The sequence below is a fragment of the Sander lucioperca genome, chromosome 4, assembly GCF_008315115.2.
Source record: "Sander lucioperca isolate FBNREF2018 chromosome 4, SLUC_FBN_1.2, whole genome shotgun sequence".
Classification (NCBI taxonomy): Eukaryota; Metazoa; Chordata; class Actinopteri; order Perciformes; family Percidae; genus Sander; species Sander lucioperca.
The window spans coordinates 38,661,682-38,684,682 of NC_050176.1; positions in this window are offsets into that span (position 1 = coordinate 38,661,682).

A 23,001-nucleotide genomic window follows, 5' to 3' on the forward strand; every position below is an offset into this window, starting at 1 on the left:
TCTATGTTCACAATGGCCCTCATTTATCAACCTAACCAGAAACCAGCGCAGATATGAGCGCAGAAATCCTCTTACGACAGGCTTCACGTGTTATTCATGAAACGTTTGTATCACACCAATCAGAGCGTAAGAATGGTCGTACATTGATAAATGCAGCAGCTGGAAACGATCGTAATTTAAATATCACGCCCCAATATATTCTGGGTTTTGAGGCCTCGCCCCTACAATTTACGACATGGCGAGACGTTATCCGGTTAAGAAGCGGCACTTTTCAGAGGTGGAGATTGAAACCCTGATATCTCAGGTTCATTTGCACTAACGTTTGTAGTTTTGTCAGCCTGAAAACTGTTATTAAAGGCTGTAGAAAGAATGAGGAATGGAAAGAGATCACTGATGCAGTAAACAGTGTTGCCGTGGTAAATCGGACTCCAGCTGAAGTTTATTTAATTTATACATCCTTGACATATGTTAGTCCCCATAGTAATATACAGGCTTATATTGCAATATCTTAGGCCTATATGGTTTACGTATATTTAAATAAACACACAGTAGCGGAGTTTATGCAGTGTCTTTTATTTTACTCGTGTTTGTTTCATGAGTCAGAACTGTGAGGGAGAGCGCGTGTCCACCGCCCCCCGTGCTGGACCCCCACCTCGACCCTGTCTCCTGACAGCAGAGGGGCTGGAAAAACAAGCCGAAATATATCGGTCAATGGCAGAAATAAATGTTGTGCATCGTCATGTTTCCTGTATTGAGTAGGCTATCATTGCCAAACATGACAATATACCTTTTAAAAGCGAGGAATAATATCCTGTCTCCTTCGTATAGCCCCAGTTGGGGCTGTGCTGGACACTGCTCTCTGGGCATCGGGTCATCCGGCTCCAGAACCCCACAGGCTAAAACAATGCTGCAGAATTTTTCTGCTGTGTATAGTAGGGTCTTCCCCGCTGATGCAAGACCATGAGCCATCTGCCCTTAATCAATCCGATGGGGCGCTCCACCATGGCCCGTGTGCGTACGTGTGCACTGTTGTACCGGCGAATAGTGGTCTTTTAAAAGAGCCAGATCTGCCATTACTGATAAGTGATCAACTGATGACTTCTCCTTCTCCTGATAAACTTTTTATATGCTGTGCCGCAAGTCCACACTGACTCGAAAACTTAAATCCCTTGCTTTGCGTAGGAATCGGCGTACGCCCGTCCTACGCCTGTTTTTGGTCGTACGCACGTTTCATAAATGAGGGCCAGTATACCTAAAAAAGAAACAAAATAGCATTGCAAAGATCTGATCTTAATGAAATGACAAAAGGCAAAGTGATTTATTAAAATGTTTTGCGCATATTAATTTTTCATCATTTTATTATTGTTTTATTTTTCAAGGTATATAACTAAGTGAGTAGCTACGCCTGGTTCATAGTTAGATCGACTGGTTGTCAGTCAGTATTACTGTCAAACTATTACAGTAGAGTGATGAGGAGAAACTGGGGCCATTTGCCGAAGATGAAGTTCTCAACAAACAGCCTATGTCTGACAGTTATCTTCATTATTGATTAATGTTGATTATTGTTCCGAATTCATCACAGTCTACACAGTACAATGTCAGAAAGGAGTGCAAAATGTCCATCAGTTTTCCAAAGTCCGAGGTGACATTCAGATGTCTCGAGTTGTCCAACCGACAGGCCAACACCCCTAGATTCACTATGCTATCATAAATTGAACTTAAACAAATTATCACAGTTGTTGCTGTGTGAAAAGGCTGCCTTTCTCCCTTTTCATTAGCCTCTGTTCCCAAAATGAACAATGTTGTGTGTCTGCTTAATCCTTAAATTTGTGTAATGTTTTTGTTCAATGTTTTAGTTCATTTGCTACTTTATTATTTGACATAGGCCTGTTGTGGGGGTTATGGCTGGATAGTGTTTTTGCTCACATACAGGTGTGCCTGATTTGGTCCTTTCAGCAGGGAGGGGCCGGCCATTCTTAAGGTGTAGGCAAATAGGTAAGATAGTTCTGCCGTGAATGACATTTTCATAATATGTGGGGTGCCTATTGTTGTGGGTGCACATATATGTAGAAGGGCGTAGATATGGTTTTAACATTGGGGGGAAACATTAAATCCTGGGGATCATCCCTCATAAAAGTGTGAGCGTCAAATAAATTTCCATTTTATCAGAATACAGCATAGAAAATCTTAGAAATATAGGAAATATTGGATAGGATAAAACAACACAATGTAATTCTGCTAAATAAGGCATCACATTCATTATTAATTTCAATTTTTCATTTTAAACAAATTGTATATCTGAATACAATACACATTTTCTAAAACATTTACACCGAACACCGAATTTTGCACAAAATGTTTTTTTTTCGAGCAATAATGGCCCCCATAGGTGGAAGATTATGGGGTTCATGTCTTCAGCTGTCCTATATAAATAAAGGCTTGAAAATGCCCAAAATGCTGTGATTTATATGTTTTGTATGTTGTTAAAAAATAAAAATTGTTCAAAAAAAAACAAAAAACAAAAACATCATCAACATAAAAATCATCCCCATAGAGTGGGTTTACATCCCCGGCATATAATACAGCAGATTTGAAGGTAAATCAACATTGTATCTTGTGAATTATCTAATGGTAAGGTTTTATAGATGTTGGAAATATGCTTTCTTTCCATCAAATTATTTTCTATAATGTTAATAAAGTACCATTTCACGCCAGTTGGAGGTCCCATGAAAAAAAATAAAGAAATATGAAATCACAAAAAGAAAGTGCCCCCATAAGTTTGGTAATTTCCAGTATGTGTTTAACGGCTGACCAACACAACACGACTGAAAACTTCTACAGCAGCGGTTACTTCAACGTTTTTCAAGCCAAGGACTCCTTAACTGAGAGAGAGACGGAATGGGGCCCCCCTACTACAGTGTTTCTCAAATGGCAGGCCATGTACCCCTAGGGGTACTTTGGAGTACTGCAGGGGGGTATGTGAGATTTCTTTTTTAATTTGTTAATTTAAAATATATCAGTCATGCATAATTCCCTGAAATAATTATACTATAATAATAAATCAATTTAGTAATGGATTCTAAACATTGTTTCAGTTACAAGCTAGCTGTTAAGTAAATCAGACACTGATGGTGCAGCGCTGTAATGTCTCTTCATATAGCCTTTTTTCTACCAAAAATGCTGTGCGCTTGTCAGGGGGTACTTGGCTAAAAAATATTTCAAAGGGGGTACATTACTGAAAAAAAATGAACCACTGCTCTATTACATAAATTGTATAAAATTAAGCTGCATGTTAAACTGGGCCTACAATAACATGTGGGCGGCATAAAGCCTTTATACATACCTTTTTAGTACATAGAATACTAAGCTATTAAAATAATAATAATTGGTATGTCTTCATCTGTCCTGTGAAAATAAAGGCCTAAAAATGCCCCCCCCCAACAGTGAATCTTTAGGATTAAAGGCATACTAACTTTTTCTTCTTCGGCCCCTCTGCAAGTTGTGTCATTGGAACTACAGCTCACGCGGCTGTAGTTCCAATGAGACAACCTGTAGAGGCACCGAAGAGGGAAAAGTTACATAGTACGCCTTTAACTGTATATTTGGATGGCTAGCTTAGTGACTACCTTACTTATAGGCCAGTCAGCCTATCATGTGTCAATGTCTGTTTATTTTTTGTTTTTTCACAACGGCTGATTTATATTTGCTAATAATATGTTGGATTCATGTTGAGACATTTTAGTTTAATTAACAATGACTCACAATAATTTGTTGCACCCTGCAGTGATTCTGAGGACCTCCTAGGGGTCCCGGACCCCCTGTTGAACACCTCTGTTATCCAGACAGCTGTGTCCCGTTGGTTACCGTCCCTCCTTCCCGCTATCAGTCTGCCTGCCTCTGCGGTGTCACAGCCTTATGACTTCAGGGTTCACCGCCTCAATCCCTTCTACAACAGGAAATGAATGGCATAGCGCTCCTGCATTTATATTAATAACTTTATCAGTATTCAGAAATCACAGCAGCAGCCGTCTCTCATTTATTTAAAAAAATGTATCATTTGCATCATGGATGGGCTCTGGATGACAGACAGCTCGGGAAGCTATATTCAATCATTCAATCACATTTATATTTCACTTGCATTGAGGATTCGTTTTTTTATCATCATATTCAAAAAATCTAAAGTAATTTGGGAACAAAATACACAAATACACAGACAGAGTTCAGTCATGAAAGTCAAGAAAATAATGTGTTGAGGAACTTCTATTTGACTCATGTGATACATATTCATAGATAAGCCCTTCACACCTGCTGTTCTTTCATAGTCATTGATTAGAAAAAGCTTGGAACCGAGGAACTTAAAAAGTCTTTTCGAGGATGTAGGATTTAAGAACAACCTGGCCAAAATTATTCAGCTGTCTCTGAGAGGCTTGAATCTTGCATTAGTTTGGTAATACATCACGGTGAACATGATGTCTGCTTTAATGTTAAAATGATATTGTGTGCAGTGAAGTTATTATTGCAGACTCATAGGAAAAGACTGCATGCAGCATTAATACACAAAGAAAACTTAAAACATATTTTAACGTCCTGCAGGACTTGATCAACACACAAGACAGAATGGTCATGTTCATTATGTAATGTGAAATTACTTACATCTTTATAAATACTATTTAAGTAGTTGTAATTTTTTAATTGTCACTTGTATATGCATTCTTTCCTTTGTATATTTTTTGAATAGTTGTTCTTGTATTCTATCCTATTTATTATTTATTGTACATGTTATATGCGTGCTGTGTGTCAGATATTTATATATATAGATAGATATATATAGATATCAGTGAAAAGTGCTCATATTTGAGAAGCTGGACCCAAAAAATGTTAGCAGATTGTTGTTGATTGATTTTCTATTGATCAGATATGGAATAATCATAAATGTATCAACGAAAGTGTGAAAGTTGGTTCTTGGCCTTGGAAGAAGCTGTTTGGGAAAATAAAAATACTCAAGGTCCACTTCTTAGCGTCTTTCAGAGCTTTCATCTACTGAGGAAGTCTTTGAGATGCAGCGGAAAGCCGAGAAGGAAGCTAATAAGTGGACCTTGAGTTACATTTTTATATAGCCTATATTAGATAATAAAAATGATAATATAGGCCCTTATATTAATACATTTTATTCATAACGCACTTTACATTTTAAGGGGATACACCCCAGGTGAATAGGAAAAAATAATTATCTAATAGATATCACCATAAAACTTCCTCAGTTGATTACTGACGTTTAGACAAATACCTTTCGTATTACAAGTTTTCTGAAATGTAATGTTTAAATATGGAAATTTTGCATTATCTTGTTAAATATGCACTAATTTGCATACCGTTTCAGAAGAGAAATCTGAACATTGGATAATGCCAGGTTCAAAATGCTTCTTTTATTTTGTTCACACATTAGAGTCATAAGGGTTTTACAGAGGGAATTATGGATATCTCTTTTTCTCACTCCATAATCAGAATATGAACAGCCAGAAAAAAATCAGTCAACATGAAACTTCCCCACATGATTACTTACATTAAGACATATATTTTTGTATTACAAGTTTTCTGAAATTTTATGTTTAAATATGCAAATTATAAATAGACAAAGTGTAGTAAAATAACCATCTAAATGTGTATTTTGGATGTTTTTTTCCCCCCAATAGTCTGATAGAAGACATGCTATGGAAGCTAAATAGCCCAAAAAACTCTAAATTGCAAAATGATGGTTTTGCCTGTAGTGTCTCCCCTTAAACAAATCTCAAAGTACTACAGGGTAAATGCATCAATAAAAAAAAGACAATGTATAATATTGTATATTATTCTTCCTACAGTATCAATGTAATGGTGAAGACAAATTGAGATTAAAAAATAAAAAAATATGAATGCCTAATATTTGTAGGAGACTGAAAGTAAAACCGTGCCAGCGCTCTCGAAACCCAACTTCCACATCTTTCCTTCACACTGCACAAAAACAAGCGTCACTCATCCCAGCGCGTAGAAATGGATTCAAAGCAGACTGTGTTGTACAGCGCACACTCATTATACACGAGAATGGGAGCCAGTGGCCGGCTGGAAGGGAGGAAAAACATTTAGAGTGTAGAGCATTGTAGTAAGTGTAAAGTATTATGGGATTATTTTTTTGGTGAAGCACGAAGGAAGTCCCCCGCTGCTGGCCACCGCCAAGCACACTGGAAGTCATTTCATTTGGAAATCAATTATTTTAACAATGATGTCCTTGGTGGATCTTTGTGATGTAGTTAAGTTATATTAAAAAAAATGTAAATTTTGCTAGAATAATAGTGAGGCATTGGAAATCACCTTCACGTCCGACACTTGAAGAATTGAGGGTGTTAGTGAGTGAAGCCATGCTGCTAGGATAAGAGGGAAGGGGCCTGTGACGATCTCATGGCTTACTTTACTTCCAATAAGAAGAAATCTAAATATGACACTGGGTGACACAGAGTGCACTATTATCAATTATTATCAAAGTATGTGTGTTTATGTATGCATATGTGTATACAAGTATTAGTATATATAACATTCTTGTACAGCAGCCATATGTCTAGTATGTACAATTGTACATTGTGTCATTCATTTAAAGGGACATTTTTAGATGTTTGTCTTCATTGACATATTCTTCTTTCTGTAATAATAAAAAACTTGAATGACAAAAAAAAAAATTCAATTTGACGAATACATGTCGTGCACAGCATTGTGCATTACATCTCCCCATCTTGATGTGACAGCGTCATGTAATTAATTAATTAATATATATATATATATATATATATATATATATATATATATATATATATATATATATATATAGGTGTGTGTGTGTATTTATACTTTTTTCTTAACTTTATTTAGTCCAAAATGCCAACATCAATTTCAGTTTAAAGTGTGAAAAATGTGATTGTGTATTACTCAGTGACACATACTACATTACCGTGCATGTACGCATATGCATATGTTGGGGGGGATATTTTATTTTTTTTTTTTTTTGGAAATGGGCTAAAACATACACAATCAGTGGCACGATCCTTTAAATGGCTGCGACCGAGTCATTTACAGTGAACCCTGTTAATGCTAATCTATATTTACACTTATTAATACTATAAATGTATTGCTTTTATCCAACATGGTTAGTAGACAGTAGGATTTAATAATTTGAAAAAATCTTTAATGAATGCATATTGAATATGTTAATGTTTTACTGTAAATATGTTATTCTCTATTAAAGAGAAATGTATAATTTACTTCCCAAAGGCCAAAATCCAAATGAATCAGGACTCACATCAGGTTGTTTTAGTGAAGCGGCAGCAGCACACTAGATAGATAGATAGATAGATAGATAGACAGACAGATATATAGATAGATAGATAGATAGATAGATAGATAGAGAGAAAGAGAGAGAGAGAGAGAGAGAGAGAGAGATAGATAGATAGATAGATAGATAGATAGATAGATAGATAGATAGATAGATAGATAGATAGACTCTGAGAAATACATCGCTAAAATAACAGAAAAGTTCTAGTTCTGGCAGCTCCTTACCCGGACTTTGTCCCGTAATAAAAAAAAAATGGAAATTGTGTGTGCACCTCATTTAAAATACAGAATTTGAAAAACCTTCACAAAAGCGAAAAATGCAGAAAAAGCAAATACAGCATGTGTCACAAAGGGTCTAAAGAAAAGACTTTAGTCTTCCAAACACAAACCTGTAGGGTGGACAAAAGTTGTTGGAGCAGAAATGATGCAATTCCAAATACAAATGAAAAACTGTGAATCGAGTTCTACGGACAATTTTTGTTAAAATATACAGACATACAACAGATATTTCTTAGAGAGATAGAGAGATAGAGAGACTCCTCATCTCCATATTAACCGCTTGATGTTTTTGTGATTGATTGATTGATTGATTGATTAATGATTGATGAATTCAAGCAGACGTGCCTCCTGTAGATAGCCTACATCACTAAAAAACATAAAAACAACTTTTTCTAATTGAAGAATAAATGCCATATTTAGTCCTCCCTTATTCTTAGATCTTAAAAACTATTCTGGTCAAATCAGGATTACAATAATATATATATATATATATGGGACAAAAAAGTGTAAAAAATGTAATTCCCATAGAAAAGACTCTATTTACGCCTCGTAAGACAACACAGAGGCATTACAAATAATACCTGGGCCATGCTCATCACCGTGTCATCTTATTGATCATTTCATAATTTAATAAACATAACTGATTCACCTTAAACTGCTGTTAAACTCGGGGTCTCATGGTTAAATGACTCCTTGTAGCTTATCTGTAATAATAAATATCTGTAACTCAATTAGATGGCAAGAAGGATTGATACATGGCATCACATATCCCAGTCATTAGTCAGAGTCCCAACTAATATTAGTAACTGTAAAAAAAAAAATAGCCTGTGATTAATTAGAGAATGTAATAATGACACGTCAGGGTTGAGTGAATAGTTCCCACGGATCATTTCATTTCTAAACACCTGCGAGGTGGAATGCGTTCCATAAAGCGTGATCTTACATAATATGACCTTGCTTTTTAATTTCCACTTCCCATTCCCGAGCTGAACTGAGAGCTTTGACTGAGTGGATTTCAGAGACGGGACTTTGTCAGCCGGAGTAACTCCGCAGATCTGCAGCGCAACATTCAAAGCTGCAGTGTTGAAAATAAAAAGATTCTTCCATATTCCATATCCAGCGACTGTATATTCCCACAAATCAATTATAGCTGTGGACCGGCGTTCATCTATCATCTTTACAATTCCTACTGATAAATATATGCAGTCAGATCATAAAGAGTTATGCCTAGAAGCGTGGCAAACCTTCCATTACAGACCTATTAATCCTGCACTCAGGTATGTTTCTCAAATTTTTTAAATTTGCGGTAAAATAATGCTCGGTGACGTTGTAACCTTGGTTCTCTGAGTAGAGTCATAGTCTCGATACGATAGAGAAACACCTCGATTGATTGATAGACAGAACTGGAATTATGGGACGCCCTGGTGGTTCACCTGGTTGAGCGTGCGCCCCATGTACCAAGGCTCAGTCCTTACCGCAGTGGCCGGGGTTTGATTCCGACCCATGGCCCTTTGCCGCATGTCATCCCCCTCTCTCTCTCTCCCACATTCCTGTCTTAAGCTGTCCTAGCCAATAAAGGCAAAAAAAGACTAAAATATAATCTTGAAAAAAAGAACTGGAATTATATATAATATGCAAACTACACACTGCCGTGTCCTGCAGAAGCAACAAACTCAATCCTGAACACTCAGGTGCAATTGAAGTAACATAAAATAAAATCTGATCATCCATTTAACATGGCGTGTGGGGAGCAGTCAGCCTGCCCCGAGGCAGCACTTATTTCCTCCAAACAGAATTAATTTTCATAATTAAATCCCTAGTGGCTACATATGGTACCATTTGGAACTCCAATATTTACTATTGAAAGCATGGTTATATAGTATACTGTATATAGTAAAGTATAATTGCATTGACTTTTTGCAATGGAATAGTAATTTGTTTGGAATGCTTTGATTACAACTGTGGATTTGATGAAGACAAAAAGCACCAGTGAATATAAAATAAAAACTCCACTCCTCCATCGCTCATCACAGCTGGTTTTGCTGTGCGTATAAATGTTTAATATTAATGTTTAATATCTGCACTGGTCTCTTTGGAGGGCTCTTAGGATGCCATGTACTGGGGATAGATGTATGTAGCATATATACATAATGTGTTTAATTGGTTTAGTTTATTTTGTTGTTATTTTATTGTATTGAATATTATGGCTATTATTTTACCTTAAGCCCGTAGACATAGACACACACACACACACACACACACACACACACACACACACTGTCAAAGGTCTATAGTTTAAGTCATTTTTTTTTGTTGTTATAATAAACAAGTGTCTTTTTAAATAACGACGGCCAATAATTTGAATACCCTCTCAAATAATCTAAACCAATCTGAATATGCCCTAATCTTGATAAAAGCACCACTTTTGTGAATGTGTTAATTGGCACCCGACATGTAACAATCTACTGTCTAATGTATTAACAATCCACGCCACTAACTTAATGCACAGATAGCCAGATATGTTATCCAGCCGAATAGTACAGTATGGGGCGATAAGAGCAGGGACATCTTGGTAAGCAATTTGAAAACATTGTAGTACATATTTCTCTCTCTCCCTCTCTCTCTCTCTCTCTCTCTCTCTCTCTCTCTCTCTCTCTCTCTTTCTGTCTGTCCCTCTGATTTCCTGTCAGCTCTATAGCTCTACAGCTCTATGTAATACAGGCAGAAATGCCCCCACCTCCTTTAACAAATAGTCAAATCATTTCAGTACACTGTTAGAAAAGTCCGTAGAAATACGAGCTAATATGCCGTGTTATTATGATTATTATTATTTTTCACAGGTGTTTTTCAGTATTTACATTTTTTGGATTAACAGAAATGTCCGTAACCTTAACCGAAAATGTACCGGTAATTTTCTGCCAGGATCCGTTTTTCTACGGATGTTTTCTCCTACAGTGTAGCACGCCTGTTATAACCTAGTCGGTCAGCAGTGAGTGATGGGTCGGGCTAGGGGGGAATAAAAATTGAAATCGTATTATCGTGATTGTGACAATTTTTTAAATCTTTTCCCAAGATTCGATAAAAAAAATGTAAAAAAAAGTTTGACCTCTGAGCCTCACCTAACTGGACAGTGCCACCCGACTACGGGTGTTGTGTTGTGTTTCTACGGTGCCGCTGACGGCGACTACATCAGATCCGTGTCCAGCAAAACAGAAAAAGCAGAAAATCCACGTTATATTTACTAAATAAATGTCTGTCTGACTGACATGTGATGTGCATTCTTAGAAATCAATCAGATTTTAGAAATGTCTCATGATATATTTGTCTCTAGAAGTGTGTTATCCAACTTTTGTTTTGGTCAAAAAAGGAAAAGACAATCCCAACACTCAATACCATCGAATCGCAATAAATGAAATCACAATACAAATCCAATCAGCACCCATTTATCGGGAAATAATTGAGTCGGGACTATATTGTCCCGGCCCTGGTAGTGAGAGACAAGTGAGCAGAAAAATGCAAAAACTTTCTTTTAGCAGAGACTCAATTCCTTTTGCATCGACTACTTCTGGCTTCATGCATTTGTGTAAAACGTGCAGGCTAACGCACCAAAGTTGAGCGTGTAAACGCAGCAAGAAGAGAGTGTCCGATGGCTCAGGGGTTGGGACTGCTGACATGTTTAATGACAGTTAGGGCTGCAAAGATCAATTATTTTGGTCTCTAAAATGTCAGAAAATTGTGAAAAGTGTGGATCAGTGTTTCCCAAAAAGCCCAAGATGATGTCCTTGAATGTCTCGTTTTGTCCACAACTCAAAGATATTCACTTTACTGTCACAGAGGAGAGAAGAAACTAGAACATATTCATGTTTAACAAGTTGACATCACACAAGTTGGACTGTTTTTCACAAAAAATGACTCAAACTGATTCATTGATTATCAAAATAGTTGGCAATTAATTTAATAGTTGACAATAATTGATTATTCTTTGCAGCTGTAGTTGTTAGGCAATTTTTTTAAGAAAAGCGGGAAGGAAAGAAGAAAGGAAATATGTAGGAAGGAGGAAGGGAAGAAAAGAGGAGGAGGGATAGAAGAGAATGATGGCAGGAAAGTAAAGGAAGAATAAATAATGGAGGGTGGAAAAAGGGAAGGAAGGAAAGACGACGGAAGAAAGGAATTGTGTATAAAAGGAGGTAGAGAAGGAAAGAAATGCAGAGAAGGAAGGAAGGATTCAGTTTCCTGTCACAGAGGAGTGAAGAAACTAGAAAATATTCACATTTAACACGCTGCATTTCAGAAAATAATGACTCAAACCGATTCATTGATTATCAAAATAGTTGGAGATTAACTTAGTAGTTGACAGCTCATCGATAAATGATAGTGTCAGTGGTGCCAATCAACAGCATCAAACAGCATTTAGTAAATGATGAGGATGTTAAATGTGCAACTTAAGAACAAATGTCAAAACTCAGTTCCACTTTTGCCGCTTTGACAGAAACCGTCACTCCAGTTACATTTTCATCAACTGCGTGATGCATATCACAGGTAACAGCTGGAGGAAACTTTGGTCTGACAGATGTTTGCCTCTGGAGCAGCCTGAACAGAGCAGCCTGACCTGCTGGACGCTCCAACGCGGAGCTCTCCAATTAACAGCAGCAAACACAATAATAACAAACACACTTCCCCATCCACTCACTGCAATTAAGCTCGGATGCCTCCACATCTGGACTCAGTGGACAACTTCTCACACACGCACGCGCACACTCACGCCCTCACACCCCCTCTCCTCTCTCAGGAGCTGTGGGAACATCCAGCCGAGGCTATTCATCTCCATAAAGTCCTCACCGTGAGCAGGGAGCCGGGCTCCTCTCCGCCGCGTCTCCGCTGCAGCCAGATACAGCTGCGCCTCCGGATCCGCCGCGCGGCTGCTTCTTCTCCGCCAGCAGGTGTGTGTGTGTGTGTGTGTGTGTGTGAGAGAGAGAGTGTGTGAGAAAAGAGAGTGAGAAGCAGAGGGTGCCTGTGTGTATGTGTGTGTTACCGGGGGCAACGCGAGCCTGTCGGTATCTGGATGTGGAGGAGGATAACGAAGGAGGGTTGTGTTATTATGAAGACTTCTCTCTCTCTCTCTCTCTCTCTCTCTCTCTCTCTCTCTCTCTCTCTCCCTCCCCCTTCCCTCTCCATCTCCCTCCCCCTCTCTCTCCCCCTCTCTCTCTCTCTCTCTCTCTCTCCCTCCCCCTTCCCTCTCCATCTCCCTCCCCCTCTCTCTCCCCCTCTCTCTGTCTCTCTCTCTCTCTCTCTCTCTCTCTCTCTCTCTCTCTCTCTCTCTTTCTCCCTTCCTCCCTCCCTCCCTCTCTCTCCCCCCTCTCTCTCCCTCAATTCAATTCAATTGAAATTGCTTTATTGGCATGAATGTCAGAAATAACAATATTGCCAAAGCATTAAGTATAATAAGATGAGAAAAAAATACATACACACAATTCATTGAGTAAACTAAAAAAAAAAAACTAGAAAACAACAAAAGTATATGAATATAAAATCCTAAGTGTCAAATTTAAGAAAGAAAACAAAGACAAAAAAAAAATAAAAACACATGAAGTAGAGGTCTCTCTCTCTCTCTCTCTCTCTCTCTCTCTCTCTCTCTCTCTCTCTCTCTCTCGCTCTCTCTCTCTCTCTCGCTCTCTCTCACCCCTGTTGACCAGAGAACAGTGCAGTCTGTCAGGACTAAACATCTGTCTGTTGATCAATATGTAAAATACATGTAAAGTAACTAGTAACTAAAGCTGTAACAGATGAATGTAGTGGAGTAAAAAGTACAGTATTTCTCTCTGACATGTAGTGGAGTAGAAGTAGAAAGTGGCATGAAAAGAAAAGACTCAAGTAAAGTACAAGTACCTCAACATTAGGACAGTACAGGACTTTACATTTACATTCCACCACTCATCAATATAATATTGTATCATGATAAAACTTGTAATTTACACGCCTATATAGTAACTCGGTTTATATACTGCATACTCCCATCCTCCAATAACTCTTTTTCTCCTTTATGGTGTATTAAACACACAAGGTGAGATCAAGATAATATTCATGCCGAATGCAAGAAAGCACATTTACAGTGATATGCAATAAAAAAAAAATATATATATATATATTAGTACTGTCAGTTAAATGTGTTATTAACGGCGTTAACGCAAACCCATTTTAACGGCGTACATTTTTTTATCGCGAGATTAACGTTCTTTTTGGCCTAGCAAACTTTGTAGTTTTTTTCACATGCTGTTGCAACAACTAGTAACATTAGAAAAACTACAACACCACACCAGATCTAGCTAGACCGGAAACAAAACAACAGGCACGCCGCACACACTTGTTTGGGCGTGTGAGCCGGCCAAAGAGTAGTAGGCTAACGTTACGTTTTGAGTGGATGGTGAGCACGAGATACCGAAATGGATGCCAATAAGATTCTGAATGGAAAGTTTACTTTTAAAAAGTTGCCAAATGGTTCCATTGACAAGACCAAAGTGATCTGTGTGTTTTGTCGTTGTGAACTGAGCTATCATCGCAGCACGTCCAGTCTGAAATACCACTTGATGGCCAAGCACACAGCTGATGCCAGGCGACAAAAGCACAAAGCAAGCCGATCCACTTTTCTATGTTGATAAGAGCATTAAAATGAGAAAGAATAATGGGACAAAAAGAAATCAAGGGATATTTAGAATAGATAAAAATTTGCAATTAATTGCGAGTTAACTATGACATTAATGCGGTTGATCGCGATTAAATATTTTAATCGTTTGACAGCACTAATATATATATATATATATAAATACTGGAGCCATCTATCTGATCAATTGATGATCTGATGCTTTCACTCACCTTGTTTCCAGTTTGTGGGTTACATCCCTCCAGGTAAAAATTTACTTAACAAACAATTACAATTACCAACGCAATGTAAATCATTCCTCTTGCGCTACTGTACATATTGTATAATCGCTGTACGTATTGTATAAGCCCTCACATTTGCACCACTGTACATACTGCATAGTTATTTATTCTGTATTATCATAGTCATAGTCATAGCCTGTTCATACCTGTAATAGACACTCATATAGATACATATTTATATATCATTTCATACCTTGCACTCTGTATATAGGCCTACTGTAGCATATGTTATTTAATCACTGCTTAAAGAACTTCTGGTTAGACGCTAACTACATTTCGTTGCTCTGTACTTGTGACGTGTGCAATGACAATAAAGTTGAATCTAATCTAATATAACTGTGAAAAAACCCAAACCAGAAGACACTGGGCTAATCTGCAATTTATTGCCCCAACTAGAGTTGTCTAGTTTCCTTGGTTTGTTATGTCTACATAGTGTAATAATGTAATAAGGTAACTATAAGGATATAAAAGACTGGGATGACCAATCTTAGAAAATGGGTTACACCACTGCATAAGACAGTCACGTAAAGTGATCATCCTATCACAGACAGAGAAGACTGTCTGTGATAGGATGATCCCTTTACGTGTAGCTCTTTTTGTATAAGCTGTACTGTGTAATATTTATCTATTTGTTTGATGGTTTCAAAAATGTGTTTTCCTTCAATGTTACAAAACGAGGGTGTTAGGGAGGGTTGGTTGTGGGTTGGCTGGGGATTTGTTTTTGTTGTGTACTTGTCTGTTAAATACCATTAAAAAGAACTTAAAAAATAAATAAATAGTGTAATAATGTAAAAGTGGAAACCCCATACCATACCAATACTGCTGTATTTGTTCCTTGGTCCAAGCTTTATATGTCCTCAGTTTCATAGAAATCCATTAAATGAAAAAAATAAAAAGTATTTTTATCATACAGGTTGTAATGTGATGTATTCTGTACCCTACAATACAAGAGGTTTGGATCTTAACTTGTGAAAGACAGCGTTATTGCTGTAATGTAGGCCCTCTGATGCATAAATACTGTGTGAACCAGAAATAGATGAGTTAACACATGAAGATGTGTTAAATCATTTCTTTGCATCCCCTTTGGCAATGAGTCACACTTTGTTCAGAAGAAACAAACACAGACAATAATGAATAACCTGCTTAGCATAAAAGGACAGGGGAGGCTGTGTGTGTGTGTGTGTGTGTGTGTGTGTGTGTGTGTGTGTGTGTGTGTGTGTGTGTGTGTGTGTGTGTGTGTTCTTGTTTCACTATATCCGTGGGGTCCAAAAACCGGGAGTCCAGTATACTCGTGGGGTCCCGACAGCTTAGTGGGGCCAAAATGCTGGACCCCACAAGTTTAAAGGGCTGTTTGAGGGTTAAGACTTGGTTTTAGGATTAGGGTTAGAATTAGGTTATGGTTAGGGTGAGGGTAAGGGTTAAGGTTAGGCATTTAGTGGTGATGGTTAAGGTTATGGTAAGGGGCTAGGGAATGCATTATGTCAATGACGGGTCCCCACAAAGATAGTGAGACGCACTGTGTGTGTGTGTGTGTGTGTGTGTGTGTGTGTGTGTGTGTGTGGTGTGTGGTGTGGTGGTGATGGTGATGGTGATGGTGTTCTCGGTGGAGGTATGTAACTATAAACCTAGATATTGGTATGTGTTGTTGAGCATAATATTTTAAAAGCATAATCTGTTTTTTGAGTTTTTGGAAATGCATTGTTACATAGCGGTACATAGTGCAACTTGTGTGTGTGTGTGTGTGTGTGTGTGTGTGTGTGTGTGTGTGTGTGTGTGTGTTTACTGGAATGAAATATGGACTCGGAGAGAGGTGAGCCCGGTTAAATTCACTCTAATAACACAAAGTCAAAGCAATGAGTTAATTATCATATAAATGAATTCATATAAATACACATACAGTACATAAATTGTACGTACAGTATATATTTATTTTATTCTAGATATTGTATAATTATGTGATAATGATGGGATGCATACATGTTTTCCACCTGTAATAATTATATTTAATTAGGTATGGATGGATAGTTGCGTGATACTATTAGACTAATCAAATAAAGTTTAAATTATTGAGTAGTACCGCAGTTGAGTATTGCTACCTACTATTACAAAATAATAAAGATGTTAGATGATAGCATGGTGATTCTGAGTCTTTACTGCAATGCTTATGGTTGTGTTTTTTTTTTTTACACTAATTCATTCACTTTTGTTCTATTTTACATTGCAAAAATGGACAGATTTCATGACAATACAGTTTTAATAAATGACCGTGTCAATGTGTTGGGTACTGTGCCAGTAAGTAGTATCTAATAGCAGTAGAGTGGTAGTGCTTCTGACGCTTTTTTTATCGTTTTCTTGTCACCTTTTTCAATGCTTTTTTTGTTTTTAATTCATGATCAATAAACCTAATTTATATGACATTATACCTAATTTTTGAGTAAAAAAAACCCACAGAAATTATGAATTATTTGGACTAATAGTTAAGATCAGAGGATGTAGAGTGAATCACAGACTGGTATATGTTAAAGTTTATTTAGGATAATGTTTTAAAACCATTTGAAAAGAAAAAAAATTCTAAATGCTATGAAATTGAATAAAACAACGAAAATGCAATGGAAGTAATCATTAATTTGACCTACGAAGAATGTTGTACAGCTGCATGTTCCAACTTATTTTTTTGGGGCAATTGGTTGTAAGAAGAAGAAGGGTTCAACTTAAGTGAAATTCGGATTGTATCAATTCCTCTCTTTTCTCTGCTTCACATCTTAATATCCAGACACAGTTTACTCTCTAATAAACAATATCAGTTCTGCACTGAGCCTTCCAATCATAGGATTATTTAAAGGAGCATGTATTTAAATGATAATGATAATAGTCATGATATATACAGTTTTAACAGAATGCATGCAGGAAACAAATCACATGCAGAAGGTGTACATCTGTACATCTATGTGTACTAACATATTAAGACAATACACTGTATGCTTGTAATATGTATATGTTAGTTATTGTTGGATTGAGTAATTTATAATCTATAATCTTGAAAAGGGCGACAAAAACGTCGGAAAAAATTGTCGAATAAAGAGACAAAAACGTCAAAAGGCGACGAATGTCGGAAAAAAAACAACTTGAAAAAGGTGAAAATAAAACATTAAAAAGGAACAAAAACTTTGGAAAAAGCCCAGTTTTTTTTATTTGAGGTGGTAAATGATGTAAATGATGCCTATGGTAATAAGTACAGTAATAATAAAAAATATTAACATAAACAGTGGCTGCATTTGAAGTGAATTAATATGAACACTAGTTCAATTTTCTGCAATCATTTTGCTTTATGAAGGTAGTAGTGACTTAGTAATTGGAATCCATGCAATATGAAATTACGAAGATTTAATATAACTTGATTAAGAATGGCAACTCTTATTGATCATTGAAAATAAACAACATCTCTGCTTTATGTCTCCCTGCTTCATCTTCATAATCTGCTCTGCTGGAAGACAATAGAGGTGGGAAAAACACTCCCCAACTTCCATGCTTTGATCATATTTTACTCCTGAGAGTCCACCTGATATTGTTTAACAGACATAAAGACATCACAGAGACAGGAAAAAGCATGCTTGGAGACGTGCGAGCTGGCGAGCGTGGCCGGTGTGCTGGGAGTAAGAGAGATTTTTAATATTGTGCGAGTAGCACTGGGAGAGTGAATGGGTGCTGAGGAGGAGAAATTGCCAAGACGGGGTTTCATTTAGTCAACAGAGAGTGAAAGTAATGGGATGCGCACACATTCACACACACACACACACACACACACACACACACACACACACACACACATACACATCCGACTGCGTACACAACTTTGAAGTTTGGGATGAAAAAGTGTCTGTGTATGCTAACACAAACACACATATTCTAGTGTGCTAATGAAAAACTGTAACTCATAAATAGACACACACAAGCACGGACACACAGTTTTCTTGCATAAAAAGGGTCTTTTGAGCATGCACACACACACACACACACACACACACATAATGTAGAGGTGTGCACATGTGCACACAGTACATATGCACACTAAGTGCTGCGTTTCTGTAATCAGCAGTAAGTGTACCATGGTGAGTCATTGACAATCTCTCCGTCCATTTACCTATGAGCCTCAGCAGACTACAGCTGCCTGCTGTGTTTATTAAAAATATAACAGCTCTATTATACTCATTAGGTTATTGCTCGCACTGACACCGATAGGGAGACACACACACACAGCCATATACACACAGAGCGCACAAAAATGGAGCGATACATTCCCAAAATGAACAAAGTGATCATTGCTTTGATACTGGTCTTCAATAAAAAGATCAGATGTGGTCCGGTCACTCTGTTCCACCTTTGATGTAATTGAAGTTGTCCCTGACTGCTACAGTCAGTATGGTTTTATTATTTGTTATGATTATTACATGGTATCGGACCTGAGAACGGTATTTAATTCAGCAGTCTGCAAACTGCATTAACCCTGCCGGGGCACAGCAGAGGCTACTTTCAATGAAGAGCACGTGATGGTTGAATTCAGGGTTTTTTAGTCTCTCATGTAGCTGTCTAGAACTCACAGATTTCAAAGGCTCCACTTTCATTGGCCTCAACTCATCCTCCACCAATGGCGATAACAATGTACAGGTACATGCACTGCTGTTTGTGACATGGGTAGGTTTTTCCTCACTCCCTTGTGCTCGTTCTGTCTGGAAAGATAGACACTCTTTGAGACTGTTGAACAGTAGTCTTGCATTGCTAGACCCTCCTTCACAGCGCTGTGGGGGAGGTTATGGCGAGTCCACACAGCATTCTGGGATGGGAGAAAAACGTGCTGTGGCTTATTGGCATTTCTTTAAACCAATCACAATCCTCTTGGGCGGTGCCTCTGCAAAATAGCCTTGGGAAGGAACTTGTTTTGGTGGAACGTGTTTGTTCAAAGGTTGGTTTATTCGTGCAACGGAAAACTCAGATTGGACAGATAGTCTAGCTAGCTGTCTGGATTTACCCTGCAGAGATCTGAGGAGCAGTTAACCATAGTCTTCATAAATCCACCGGAGGTTAGAATTACACCACATTTATGAACGTCCGTTACATTCAAGTCATTGCCAAATGAGTTGCTACAAAGCTAATTAAGACTATCAGCTCCACACAACTCTCTCTGGATTTCTCAGTATGGCTATGTTCAGAAGATTGTAGCGTCCGGCGACAAGATATAGATAATGATAACAGAGATAATGACCTCTTCTGAAGAGTCTGTCATGTTTTTTAATCATCCGTGTCCTCCTTGGCTACTAGCAACCGTGTAAAGGGGGTTTGGGGATGGTGCTTGATCACGGAAGGCTTGTGTCATGTGGACACGCCGACAGTTTTGTTGTCATTACTTAGAATTCCTCATGGGGGAGACAGAAACTACACACTATAGCTTTAAACTCAGAGACATCTGTCATTTCAATCAATGACATGTAGCATGCTGTTTGGTCGCCTGTCAATTGCGTCATATAACCTTTGACCCCTCTAGTTACTCTTACTTCTGTCTTTATATTCATTAACAGTAATAAAGCATTTGTTTCTGCTACACAGCATCATGCCCCTTTGCAACATGCTAATACAGCAGAGGTGTAATTTATTGATACGATATTTAAATATAGATGTGCTACGTTGACAAGTAGCTAATATGCTTGGTGGGTAATCAGTACCGCACCATTATAAGGTTATAACAATGCTCAACATGCTCATGAAGTCATCCCCCCCCCCCAACTAATCAAATCTAAGTAATTATGTGGGAAACACTGCACTGCTATTTCATTGGAATGATATGACATGAACAACGTGAATAAAACTTTCATACATTAACTTTTCCCATAACAGATACATTTCAATCGGCAATGGTTAACAATCAATCAATTAATCAATGAATCAATCAATCAATCAACTAACATTTATTTATATAGCACTTTACAGCAACCAGCAGGTATCCAAAGTGCTTTACATCAAGAACCAAGAATAGAACAACAAAACATACAATAAAAAGAATGAAACATAGAAAACAGAAAATCAGAAAAGGTTGCATAGAAACAGGAGAAGGAGAGGGAAATTGTCACACCACTACTATGTACTAAAAGCCATTACAAATAAATAAGTTTTGAGTTTGGATCTGAAAAGAGGTACATCTTAATTACATCTTAAAACAGTTTGTACCTCGACATTGGGACTTCTAAAACTAGTTGATTTAATGACCGCAATGACCTGTTGGGCTCGCGAAGGGTTAAAATCTCGGTCAAATACTCCGGGGCCAGGCCATTTAAGGCATTAAAACAAACAAAATCTCAAAAATGTATTCTAAAACGCACTGGGAGCCAATGGAGGGTGTAGATGAATGACAATGAAGACAACAACTTATATATATATATATATATATATATATACAATAATTCAATTTGATAATTTATCGTCTTTCAATGGAATCATATCGTTATGAAATCATATATTGAGGTATCCTGATATACAATTATGTCGTCTAAATTGATAATAACAAGCACATGAGTCAATTTTGTCAGAAAATCTGTCGTGAAACATTTTGAGGGAATATCATTTGAAGAATTGCAGATTTGTTTTAACATCACACTATCTTTGTGCATACATGTGAACATAGTCAGTATGAAGATAATTTCACTTGAAACTGTTTGCCACATTATTGATGATTATTTATCAAAAGTGTCATCAGGGTAATATTTTGTAAAAGCACCAATAGTCAACCCTACAGTATCGTCGCAATATCGACATCGATGTATTTGGTCAAGAATATCGCCACATCTGATTTCCTCCACATTACCCGGCCCTAATTAATCCATGTTGTCCCTTTCATATTCACCACTCATTAAAGGTTCTGTACCAGACATTCAGAACATGAATATAGCAGCAAACAGCTGTTTGCTCTGTGAAGATACAGTGGAGTAATGGCGTCCTGAGCAGAGAATGAAGACACACCCTTGGTTTGTGTTGCAATCCCAGCTCTTCTTTGCGGCTGGGGGTGCATAGCAGTGCATGGGGCCGTGAAAAACACAGGTATTTCATGAAATGGGAATGTCTGTGAGAGCTGTGTGGAGGCAATCTCAGCCCGCTGTTTTTTTCTTCAGTATTTTGAGTACAGCCCCTTTAATTTGAAATCAAGGAACTCTATTAAAGATCAATGATTTCTTTTATCTGGATTCACCTGACAGTCTCACTAACAAAATATAAAACCCCAGTGTGTAAATATGAAATATATGTAACCTTAATATATAACTGCTCTTTGTGATTACAATCATAAAGACAGTCATTCTGTCTCTCCATCTCTCCTCTGTTAATCTGTCTTACAAACACACATGCACACACGCGCGCACACACACACACACACACACACACACACACACACACACACACACACACACACACACACACACACACACACTTGTACACAAGCCCGCCTGCTGTGCTTATTAAATAGTTGTGTTTGCTAAGTAGTGCGGGACCCAGTGGCCTATCTGCTGATAAAAAGTAAACAGCAGCCCTACACACACACACACACACACACACACACACACACCCACACACACCCACACACACACACACACACACACACACACACAGTTGCCGTCTTTGTTAAGTATTGAGGGACTGTGGAAGGCTCTCAGCTCATAAAGTGAAAATGTAACAAGGCAGACAACACTCCGTGTAATAACTCTGACGATCGCCCTGGCTTTCAGAACTGTACACAAGAGGGTTCGTGTGTGTGTGTGTGTGTGTGTGTGTGCGCGCACTGACTTGCAGAACTGCACACAAGAGGGTTTGTGTGTGTGTACGTGTGTGTGTGTGTGTGTGTGTGTGTGTGTGTGTGCGCTTGCGCGTACGTGCACATGTGTGTACGGATTGATTGGCTGAGCAGGTTGGAAAGTGGCATCAAGGGGAAAAGGCAGTCGTCTCACCTCAAACAGAGAAAATAAAGTAGGTTTTATGATTATTATTGGAATTCCCCATTCTGCTGCTACTGAGGCTAAATGAGCGTGGCATACAGCACACATACACACACACACACACACACACACACACACACACACACACACACACACACTCACACACACACACACACACACACACACACACACACACACACACACACACACACACACACATACACACACACACACACACACACACACACACACACACACACACACACTGATGTTTTGAAACTAAATTCATGAGCCTTTGACACACAGTCCCTCACTTTTACGCAAATCATACACACACGCACACACACACACACACACACACACACACACAACCACAGCATGTAGATGTGACACACAGACAGACATTCACATATTCACAGTCCAATATTTTGAGAGTAAATGAGCGTAGCTT